At 50.2% G+C, this 12,318-nt stretch overlaps 1 protein-coding gene across 5 annotated transcripts in view; it reads left to right on the forward strand.

The window, feature by feature from the left end:
* The window catches only part of ITGB2 (integrin subunit beta 2), a 487,597-nt gene that overhangs the window by 319,780 nt on the left and 155,499 nt on the right, over positions 1 to 12,318 (forward strand). The gene's annotated exons all lie outside the window — the stretch shown is intronic.

Genomic DNA, 12,318 nt, shown 5'->3' on the forward strand with positions numbered 1-12,318 from the left:
TCTACCCCGCTGTCTCCGCACTACACTTAAAAGACATGTCAAAGGCATTACTTCTAGCCCCAATCCTGTTACCTCCTCTACTCTCCCAACCACCTCCTGCCAAAATCGGTGCACCATCCTACAGGACCAAGCCAAGTGTAGAAAGGAGGCATTGAATGTGCCACATCTGGGACACCCAGCCCCTCTTGCTGGATAAATCATATTAAGATGGTCAGGTGTGATATACATCCGATGAACAATATTGAAGTGCAAAAGTTTAAACCAGTTATTGCATGCCTTGTGCACCAGCGACAACGCTGTTGCCCAGTCTACATCCTCCATGGGGTCCCCCCCAGTTCACGCTCCCAAGCCCTACGCGCAACACTTATCGCACCTTGTTGAGCCCTCTAAAGGGCTTTATAAAACCGAGCGATTAAATGTATCCCCTCGCCCCAATTTATCAGCCTACTCAACACCATCGATGCGGGCTGGACCACCGGGAAATCACACCAGATCTCCTGAGCCACACTCTCCATTTTAGCATATTGCAAGAACTGACCTGGGCCCAACCCAAACGTGTCCCGAGCATCAGGGAAGGAGATAAACTCCCCGTTGGGGTATAAACCTGCCACTACACATCCTCCCAGCCTCCAGCCATCCTTTGACATTACGTTATCCATGTCCCTAAAGGGGGCTAAGTCCGAAATCTTTAATTCTCTATCAAACGGGGCACATCGAAGCATATTCCTAACGGCCTGCTCTCAGATCCCGGCAGTAATCCTGACCAGAAAGGGGATAGCAGACTCCGACTGACTGCCTTACATCAATACATGTGCCAACACCTTCCCACTCAGCATACCTGCAAACAATCTCTTCTCCCAATTGTCCGATTCAGTCATCCACTTTCAAGGATGTTGTAAATGTGCTGCATAATAATAATGTCTTATATTAGGAATAGCCAGTCCTCCCCCTTTCATGTCCCTCTGCAGCATCAACAATGCCACCCTACTATGCCGCCCGCCCGCACCTGTGAAATCAACAAGCTGTCTATGTGATTAAAGAGCCGAGCAGATAGCGGAAACAGAGAGTTCTGAACCAGGTAAAGACAACGTGGCAGGAACACCATCTTAGCCACAGCCGCCCTCCCCATCAGAGGCAGTCTATTCCAAAATGAAACCGAGCGCTCAGAGCCAGTCACCACTCGTTCTACATTATGTTTTTCATGCGCTACCACGAGGTGAGTGATCCAAATACCCAAATAACTGAAGCTTTCAAGCTCCCACCTGAGCCCCACCACCAGTAAAGCCTCCTGAGGTGCACCAGAGAGAGAACCTAAAGGGAACAAAAGTGACTACCTATTCGCCTGGAGACCAGACACTGCCACAAAAGCCTCCAACAGTTGCAACAACAAAGGCACCAAAACACTTGAATCTCTAAAATATAGCAACGCATCATCAACATATAGTGAGACAGTGTGGGTAATCGTCCCCACCCGAATACCCCAAGGTTCCAATTCCTCTCAGAGCCAGTTCCGAGTGGTTCCACCGCTAGGGCAAAAAGGAGTGGCGAAAGTGGACATCCTTGCCTTGTTCCCCTACCAATCACCCAGGGTTCTGAGAGCTCTCCTCCCACCTGAACACACACAGAGGGTGCAGTATACAGCAGTCTCATCCCCACACAAAATTGTGGGCCAAACCCCGTGCCCTGCAGCACCGCCAGGAGGTAGCCCCACTCCACTGTGTCAAAGGCCTTCTCCAGGTCCAATGACACTAGCACCATTTTGTCCTCAGTTTCATGCAGCACATGTGCCAAGCGACGTAAGTTCGAGGTTGTACTGAGGCCAGGAAGAAAACTGCATTGATCGTCATGCACCAATCTCTGGATCACTCCACGGAGCCGAGTGCCAATATCTTGCACAGGATCTTCACATCACTATTCAGCATAGTAAGCGGGCGATAGGAGGAGGAATCACCTGGATCCCTCCAGGCTTAAGCATCAAACACACAATGCCTTGGTGCATGGTTTCCGGCAATATACCCTGCTCCGGTGCCTCCTCAAACACCGCCAACAACTTTTCTTGCAGGAGGAGGGAAAACATTTGATACAGCTCAACTGGGAACCCGTCACCCCACAAGGACCTAGATTTCGTCAATGCTTCCACCACCTCACTGACTTCCTCTACAGTTATCGCAGCCTCCAGAGTCTCCATATAGTCCAGTTCCAACCGCGTCCGCTGCAGGAACTCTCCTAAATCATCATCTGGGACTGAGACACCAGCACTCGATTCTCTCTGCAGATGTTCCACCAACACCTGAAGAACATCCTTACAATTAGTAATCGTCACACCTTTGGCATTCCTGATATGTAAAATGAGGAAACTACACTTCCAGTTTTAGGATCCACGCCAATAATTTGCAGAGTTATCCCCCTCCCTATGCAAGTGCTGTCTAAATGATCTAAGTGTTACCTTATCTAGTGTGTCCCAGCAGCTGTTGACTGTCGTGTACAGCTGGAGCTGCTCCCTTTCTGCCTCCCTTGTTGTTGGTGTCTGATGCTCACATGCAGTAAGTTCTTGTTCTATTTGTTTACGCACCCCACAAGCGGTGTCTGTGTATACCCCTCTCAGTACTGCCTTCAGGGCCTCCCATTCCATGCCCGTAGAATTTGTTGTGTTCGAATTTAAGTCCATATAATCTTTCATGGCAACCGCCACCTTATTGCGACACCCAGCGTCTGTCAGAAAATCCATAGGCATGCGCCAACTACATGTTAACCTGTTATGGGATCCCCATTACAACTGCATCAACGGCGATGCATGATCAGAAAGACACCTTCCCAGATGCTTAATGTCCAACACCTGTGAGCAGTTCAGTCCACCCAGGAGAAAACAATCTAGCCGACTATGCGTGTTATGCGTCTTAGAATGACAGGTGCACTCCCTACTCTCCGGGTGTAGTTCCCTCCATCCATCCCACAGCCCTAAATTGCACATTACCTCCTTGATAGATCTTGTCATCAACGCTTTAGTACCCAATTTAGGCGGGTCACAAACTTTCTCACCATCCAAAATACAATTGTAATCGCCAGCCCATATAATAGGCGCATCCACCCCGTCCCCCAAAACCTCAGGTATACTATCATAGAAGGAGTGATTATCTATATTGGGCGCATAAGTGTTAAGAATAGTGATGGGCGCCCCATCAAAGGTGCCCTGTATGAGTACATATCTCCCCTCTACATCAACTTCACTGTAAACGTGGGTGAATGGGATCCCTGGGCAACCCATATTGTTACACCTCTTGCGTAAGAGGAAAAGGAACATCTGACCCTGCCATTTCTTAGCTAGTTTTTGTGATTCCACCTCCGTCATATGCGTTTCCTGGAGACAGGCTATATGAACCTTATGACGCCTCAGAAAAGAATGCACCCTGTAACGTATAGTGTAACTCTTCAGCCCCCTGACGTTCCATGTCAGCATGTTAATGTGTCGGCCCATACCAAGACTTTGTTACCTTCTGTCCCTCTAGTCCTCCACCCCTCACCTCTCTCCCGAAAAGATAAGGTAAGACGAGTACCCATTGCACCTCTCGTATACATACATGCATTGCTGCTGTGAACCTCAACCATTTGCAAACCTGACCAACCAGATAAACCAACTCACCATTACCCACCCCGGATGAACAGTAGAACAAACACATCAGACCATACTGTTGATCCATATTTGTAAATGCTGCCAGGACAACAGCCTAATCCCCAGCTCCCCAGTTACTAGGCCCTACCACAACCATGGAGTAACCACCCCCTACCCAGTATGCAGTATACTTGTGCCTGAATACCTACCTAACATAATCATGTTGCCCACCCCTTGTTATGCCGCGGCGCGTGGGCTCAGGTTGCCGCGGCGCGGCACGTCAGTTTCGCCGCGGCCGACGGCCGGATAGCGGAGAGCGCCGCGGCCGGCGCTCGGGTCGCGGTAAACGCCGCGGCCGACGCTCGGGTCGCGGGGCATGCCGCGGCTCCAGCGAGAGCCATGGAGGCTCCAAGGAGCCGGTCTAAGGGTCGCGGCACTCGCCGCTTCCCTTATTTCAAGTTCTGCCATAAAGGCAGACGCGGCATGGCCGCATACAGCGCATTATGCGCTTAAACGTTTATTTACTTGCATGTACATTGCCTGCCCACCACTTACCGATATCCTGAGAACAAAACCGATCCCTTGCACATGGTGCACTTTATACTTGCCCTTTTTCTTCCCAGCATGCTGACCACTTCCTCTTTGCCCAGCATGCATTGTTAGACGCACATACCTGATTCACTATTGTTTTCTTTTCCCCAATCCAAGATGGTGGTATTTCTACTTCCTGTTTCCTATTTCCTGTCTAGGGGTATATAAAGGGATCTCAACTGCTTGTCCATTGCGTTGCAACACTCCTTGGTGGTAGTCACGCTCTGATTGATCTCCTCCTGCGAATCCTGTGTGTTCCTAACCTGCCTTGTTTTCCAGTCTTCCTGATCTTCGGTCCTAACGCCCTGGTGTCCTCCTTTCGTTTCAGGGAGTTCCTGTGGAGGTTTTTTACCCTACTGGGGTTTTTCCTCTGGGACTCCTTCTGGAGGGCACGGACTGTAGTGGTTCACTCATACCAAACAGCACCTTGGCTACTGGAAGGGGTCGCCCCTACCTCGGCCAGAGCAGAACCTGCCGGAACAAGGACCGTTCCCCTACGCCTCTCAGCTTCGACGGTAAGATCATTGAAAACCGTGACAGATTGCAACGCCCAAAACTCCAGTTGCAGTCCAGTACTATGGATAATCCAGTGGCAAACACGGAACCTACTAACCAGGACCTGCTGGTGACGATACAACAACAGGCTCGAGAACTCCAGCAGTTACGTACTGAAAATACTGTTTATCGACAAGCCTTTGCCTCCAGGACCACAGATGTCCCTGCAGTAGCTGCCACTACACCTCGTTTTTCCGGGGATCCTACCAAATTAAAAGAATTCCTGGATGCCTTGACGGTGTACTTTGCCTTTCGCCCCTCGCAATTTGTACAAGATAAAACCAAGGTGGGGTATTTGATTAGTGCCTTATCAGGGCCAGCCTTGGCTTGGGCCACACCTCTAGTAACCAGAAACGATCCCTGTCTGTCTAATTATTCCACCTTTATCACTACTTTTAAACAGATGTTTGAACGCCCTGGACTCGAGGCGTCAGCAGAAGAGGCTCTTTGCGAAGTCCAACAAGGAAGTCAAGATGTATTACAATACATCACCCGTTTCAGACAATTACCAGCAGAAACAACCTGGGTGGAACGTACCTTGGTGACACTCTTCCGTAGAGGTCTCAGAGAGGACATTAAAGATGAACTAGTGCACTCTGCTAGAATAGAAAGCCTCAAAGGATTGATGGACCAGGCACTGACGATAGAATATCGGTTGAATGAACGAAGAATGGAGAAGAAGAAGAGTCGTCTGCCATCTCACTCAGTACCATCTCGCTCCTTCTCTCTTCGTACTGAGGAAGTCCGTCCTGAACCCAAAGGGAATACCGAGGAAGAGCCCATGCAGATTGACACGGCTCGAGGACCTTTATCCGCCAGTGAAAGGGAATATAGACAAAGGAAGGGGCTTTGTCTATATTGTGGTGCAGCTGGTCACCTAATTCGCGCTTGCCCCATTCGTCCAACCAAGCCCTTGGGAAACGCCAACTCCCGTCCTCAGTAAGAAGGGTGAGGACGGGATATTGTGATATACCTTCTATTTGCTCTTCCAGGGAGGAAGGAACTGCTCTTTTTCTCTTACCAGTTATCCTCCATTTAACTGATGGTCGGGAAGAAAGAACCTTGGCCTTATTGGACTGCGGAGCCAGTGGCCTCTATTTAGATTAAACCTGGGCCAAAGAACGACAGATAACACAAATACCCAAGGAAGTACCAGAACAGGTACATACCGTTGATGGGTCACTCTTGGCCTCTGGACCTGTACAATATACCACCCCTACCTTCTGTTTACAGTTTGGAAAACATCAAGAAAATCTTTTGTTTGACTTAATTTCATCACCACACCACGTCATGATCCTGGGAATTCCATGGCTTACACGGCACAATCCTTACATCAACTGGGAAACAAAAACCATTTCATTGTCCTCCCATTTTTGCCAACACCACTGCTATTCCGCCGGGGATTATTGGTCCCCAAAAAGTCTCTCAACAGCACCTTCTCAGGTGGGAGGATCCATTAATGTCCTACAGGGAGTTCCCAGACATTACCAGGATTATGCCGATGTATTCCAGAAGCCAGAAAAGCCTGAACTGCCACCCCACAGAGAATACGACTGTGCCATCCCTTTAGAACCAGACACAGTGGTTCCGTTCGGGCGGATGTACTCTCTCACAGAACCAGAGAAACAGATTCTGAAGGAGTACCTAGATGAGAACCTACAAAGTGGGTTGATTACTCCCTCCTCTTCACCCGCCGGGGCTCCTCTTTTCTTTGTACCAAAGAAAACCAAAGATTTGCGTCCTTGTATCGATTTCAGAGGATTAAACAGGATCACTATTAAAGACCGGTATCCGTTACCCCTCATAAAGGACATTTTAGAAGCAGTCAGAGGAGCCAAGAGATTCACCAAGCTGGATCTCCGAGGAGCCTATCATCTACTAAGAATAAGAGAAGGTGATGAGTGGAAGACCGCCTTTAGAACACCTTTTGGTCACTACGAATATAGAGTAATGCCATTCGGACTCACTAATGCCCCGTCCATCTTTCAAAGGTTCATGGATTCTATCTTTTCTGATCTTTTGCAACAAACAGTGGTGGTGTATCTTGACGATATCCTAATCTATTCGGTTCATCCAGAGGATCACTCCAACTCCGACAACATCATTTGTTCTGCAAACCTGAAAAATGCGAGTTTGATCAGATAGAAGTAAAATACTTGGGATACTGCATAAACCAAACCGGAGTTGCCATGGACTCAGACAAGGTACAGGCTATATTGAATTGGCCATCTCCTTCTTCCATCAAGGAGACTCAATGTTTTCTGGGACTAGCCAACTTCTACCGACAGTTCATAGCAGACTTTGCCCAGAGAACCAGCTACATTACTCAAAACCCTTAAAAAAGAGCATCTAAAGAAAGGTTTTTGTTGGACACCAGGCGCAGAGTCAGCCTTTCAGGATTTAAAGAAAGCCTTTATTCAAGCCCCTATTCTCCGACACCCAGACACCAGCAAACAATTCATTGTTGTCACAGACGCCTCAGAAAGAGCCATTGGGGCTGCCTTGTTGCAAAAACAAGACGATGATGATCTAGAACACCCAGTATTTTATCTATCACACATTCTATCTGATTCTGAGCGAAACTATTCCGTGCTAGAACGCAAATTACTCGCCTTAAAAGTCGCGTGCACAGAATGGAGACACTTTTTGATGGGATCAAAAGAACCTTTTGAAGCCCGGACCGATCACAGAAATCTACAGTGCTTAAGAAACTTTCAGTGTCAAAATAGCCGGCAGGCTCGATGGGCCTTCTTCTTCAGCCAATATGACTTCTATATCACCTACATCCCTGGTTCTCAGAACATCCTGGCGGATGCCTTGTCCCGACGTTATCCTGACTGCGGTGATTCCACTGTTCAAAACTTATTTGACAACAATAAGATTATAGGGGTAGCACAGACTTTTTTAGATCAAGTCAAGTCCGAATATGCCCGTCTACACGAAACAGAACTAAAAAAGTTACGTCCGCAGCTGCACACAGATCATGACTATTATTATCATGATAAGGCCCTGTTTTTACCCACTAAAGCAGTGCAAACCGAAGCCTTACACATGTGCCATGATTCCCCTATCGCAGGTCATCGAGGAATAAAAGCCACTCAAGATCTTTTGCTTCGCTCCTTCTGGTGGCCAACTCTCAAGGCTGACACTGAGGCATATGCGTTATCCTGTCCTATATGTGCTCAAGCCAAGACACCCCGAACCAGACCTGCGGGATTACTTCGCCCATTACCTGTTCCCCCAGGCCCATGGCATACCATATCCACCGATTTTATGTGCGCATTACCGTCCTCAATGGGAAATCACGTCATAATGGTAACTGTGGACTCCTTCACCAAGATGGCCCACTTCACGGCCTTAAGAAAGTTACCAACGGCAAAAGAATTAGGTCAGATCTTTACTCAAGAAATCTTCAGGCTACATGGGCTACCCCAAGTCATTATATCGGACAGGGGTCCTCAATATATCTCCCGATACTGGAATCAATTCTGTAAGACCTTGGGGATCAGGGTGGCCTTATCATCCGGGTTCCACCCTCAAACCAATGGACAAACGGAACGACTCAATCAGGGTCTCGAACAGTACTTATGTAGCTTCTGCAATGCTATACAAAGTAATTGGGCTCCCTACTTACCGCTTGCAGAATTCTCCTATAACAATTCTCTACACAGCGCCTCTAAGGTCTCTCCTTTCTATGGCTCCTACGGTTTCCATCCCAGGGCTTTCCCAACTCCCCTGAGAGATAACTCCAATCTTCCTGCCATCTCCTCTTACGTTCGACAGCTACGGGGTATACAACGAATTATCCATTCCAACCTTGTGTCCACCAAGTCCCGCATGAAGAAGATAGCAGATAGGAGACGCTGTGCGGCTCCTCCATATCAGGTCCATGATAAAGTCTGGCTCTCCTCTAGATTCCTACCTCTCCGACTCACTCAAAACAAATTCAAACCCCGCTTTTATGGTTCCTTTCTAATTTTCAAGAAAATCAACCCAGTGTCTGTGCGTCTTCGCCTACCTCGGACGTGGAAGATCCACCCGGTATTCCATGTCTTGCAACTGAAACCTTACCGTCCTGATCCTTTTCATAGGCAGTTACCCTGTCCCCCTCCTCTGTTGGTTGACAATGTGCCTGAGTACGAAGTTCAGGAGATCTGTGACTCTCGGTTTTTCCATGGGCGCCTCCAATATCTTATTCATTGGAAGGGATACCCTATGAGTGAGTGTTCCTGGGAGGATGCCTCTTCAGTTCATGCTCCTCTTTTGATCCGCCGCTTTTTTCGGCTCTTCCCTCACAAACCCGGGGCCTCGGTGGGGGGGGCATACTGTTATGTCGCGGCGCTCGCCGCGGCCTCAGGTTGCCGCGGCGCGGCACGTCAGTTTCGCCGCGGCCGACGCCCGGATCACGGAGAGCGCCGCGGCCGGCGCTCGGGTCACGGTAAACGCCGCGGCCGACGCTCGGGTCGCGGGGGATGCCGCGGCTCGAGCGAGAGCCATGGAGGCTCCAAGAAGCCGGTCTAAGGGTCGCGGCACTCGCCGCTTCCCTTATTTCAAGTTCTGCCATAAAGGCAGACGCGGCATGGCCGCATACAGCGCATTATGCGCTTAAACGTTTATTTACTTGCATGTACATTGCCTGCCCACCACTTACCGATATCCTGAGAACAAAACCGAACCCTTGCACATGGTGCACTTTATACTTGCCCTTTTTCTTCCCAGCATGCTGACCACTTCCTCTCTGCCCAGCATGCATTGTTAGACGCACATACCTGATTCACTATTGTTTTCATTTCCCCAATCCAAGATGGTGGTATTTCTACTTCCTGTTTCCTATTTCCTGTCTAGGGGTATATAAAGGGATCTCAACTGCTTGTCCATTGCGTTGCAACACTCCTTGGTGGTAGTCACACTCTGATTGATCTCCTCCTGCGAATCCTGTGTGTTCCTGACCTCCCTTGTTTTCCAGTCTTCCTGATCTTCGGTCCTAACGCCCTGGTGTCCTCCTTTCGTTTCAGGGAGTTCCTGTGGAGGTTTTTTACCCTACTGGGGTTTTTCCTCTGGGACTCCTTCTGGAGGGCACGGACTGTAGTGGTTCACTCATACCAAACAGCACCGTGGCTACTGGAAGGGGTCGCCCCTACCTCGGCCAGAGCAGAACCTGCCGGAACAAGGACCGTTCCCCTACGCCTCTCAGCTTCGACGGTAAGACCATTGAAAACCGTGACACCCCTTGTACAATACAGATTCAAATTCAAATAATACCCCTTCGAAAACGTAACCTTCATCCCGAACCCCCCAACATGCAGCGGAGGCACCTCCCACATTGACACAGGCCCCCCCAACAAGAGGGCATGGCAACAGCTTTCCGATAAGGGCAACAAAGTCAAGTATCCGCAGGGATCCTCTCCGCTCCCTAATCTAGTGCCCCTCTTGATCCATCAGCCAGTCCAGGAGTCACCACCGCCATTGTACCATCCTGTTGAATCTCAATTCTATTATCAGTATCTACACACTGTTCTGCGGAGCCCTTCATCTGTCTGTCCCCGCGGGTCCTCCAGTCTGGGCCGTCCACACCAGAGGCACAATGAACCACCAGGCTGGTCCTCTCAGGTCTACCAGGAGTAACTTTGTCCCACATCTCCAGCCATCTCCAAACCTCCTCCAGACGTTCAAAAAAGTAGGACTTGCCCCCAGAGAGCACCTTCAGGCGTGCCAGATACATATATCTGATGTTCATGGCACGGAGCTTGGCCTTCACCTCCAGAAACCCCTTTCTCGAGATCTGAACCTTGTTCGTATAGTCAGGATAAAGGGAAATTTTACAGTTCTCAAAGTCCGCCCTGTCAGATACACGGGCCACCCACAGGATACAATCTCTGTCTTTATCATTCAAAAGACGAGCGATGATAGCCCTCGGAGGCGCCGATGGCTGAGGAGGCACAACGACGGCCCTGTGAGCATGCTCCACCACACGCTCCACCACAAACACCCTGGAAAGCCTGACCAGGTGCAAAATATCATTACTCCAGCTCTCCACAAAGCCTTCCACCATGGCACCCTCCGTGCGTTCCAGGAACCCAAGAAGGCAGACATTATTCCGACAGGACCTGCCCTCTGCGTGCTCCAGTCTTGCCTCCAGCCTTCCGACTGTGGAATTGACCTGCACCGTCTGTTTACGCAGAGCACCGACCTCTGTCTGCAGCTCCGCAATGGAGCCCACCGCCACTTTGACCTTATCAGAGACCTTTCGGAGGTCCGCCCAAAGGAGGGTCACCTCCACCGCCACTGTTTCTGTCTTCCCTTCGAGGGATACCCTGAACCCTGTGTAGCTGCTAGAAGTTCAGCTTGTGATGGTTCCTCCGCAGTCACCAGCATGCTCAAAACATCTCCGGGCCCCCCTAATTGAGTCTGGCGCTGTGGCAGAGGCACCAGCATGGTGTACTGTTCCATAGTGTTCCCCTGCAACGTGGCTGCCTGCCAGTGTTGCCCCATCTCATCGCCAGCCAGAAACCAAGAGGTATCACCATCTCGAGTGAAAGTACCTGGAAGCTGCAGCACCCCTCAGACTGTTGAAATCGGTTGCCTGGCTCCGTAACACCGTCAGCCATGGGACGCTGTTATGTCCCCGCCTCCTTGCAGTCAGCCCCAGACTCAGGCGATCCGGGCGCTACCAAAAAGCTCCACACAGCAAGCCCAATGCTCCTTCACTCGATGGACCCGCAACTAGGCCATAGACCATGTGCCACTAGTCCAGCTCTCCAATTGAGGAGCCTCAGCCTTCCCCCTACAGGCTGAACCTCAATCCACTTGTCTGCTCTCCGGCCACTCCTCCACAGCCCCCACTCGACTTGTTCTCCGCCTTTCGCCTGGGCCCCTTCTCTTCACCGCCTGTCTGAGCCAGCTCCCCGGTCCAGTCCAGGCCATCCACCAGCGCGTGACCGTGCGAGCCAGGGCCCTCAGCAACTGCGCAGCGGCCCGCTCTGAGCTCCGTGGCTGCACCAGCCCAGGTGGGACAGCTGTGCACACCAAAGGGCCAGCAGGCCCACAACTCCATCTCCGGGAACCATCCGACTGCCAACGCATGACCAAAAAAGGGCAGGAAGTCCAACGGGGGTGGCCGAGCCAGGGCCTCCCTCTTGTGCCACCTGGCCACACTCCTTGTGGCCCGAGACGGGCTTCCCCGTGTGGCACCAAATCCGGAGGTCTGGAACCCCAAGACGGGGGTTTAGTGTGCCGCTATGACCAGGGCACCTTCCCTTGTCAACGGGGGCACCTAATGTCCCAGGCACCCCAGGATATTGGCAGGATCAGTCTGGGATGACGAAAGCTCACTAGGAGCGTGTCCCGCCGGCCATCTTGCTTGGCCACGCCCCCGACAAATTTATATGTTACTTTTTTTATGAGTAACAATATTTCAGAAAAAATAGGAGTTATTATGCAGGAATTCATTGCTACGTTTTTCTTGAAATCCTTTGGAAAACGTTGTAAGTTTAAGATATTTACAGTTTTTAATGGGAGAGAAAACGTTCACAATTGGATTTTTTGCTGATTTTTTCAGCAAA

Source organism: Pleurodeles waltl, chromosome 3_1 (genome assembly GCF_031143425.1).
Source record: "Pleurodeles waltl isolate 20211129_DDA chromosome 3_1, aPleWal1.hap1.20221129, whole genome shotgun sequence".
Lineage (NCBI taxonomy): Eukaryota > Metazoa > Chordata > Amphibia > Caudata > Salamandridae > Pleurodeles > Pleurodeles waltl.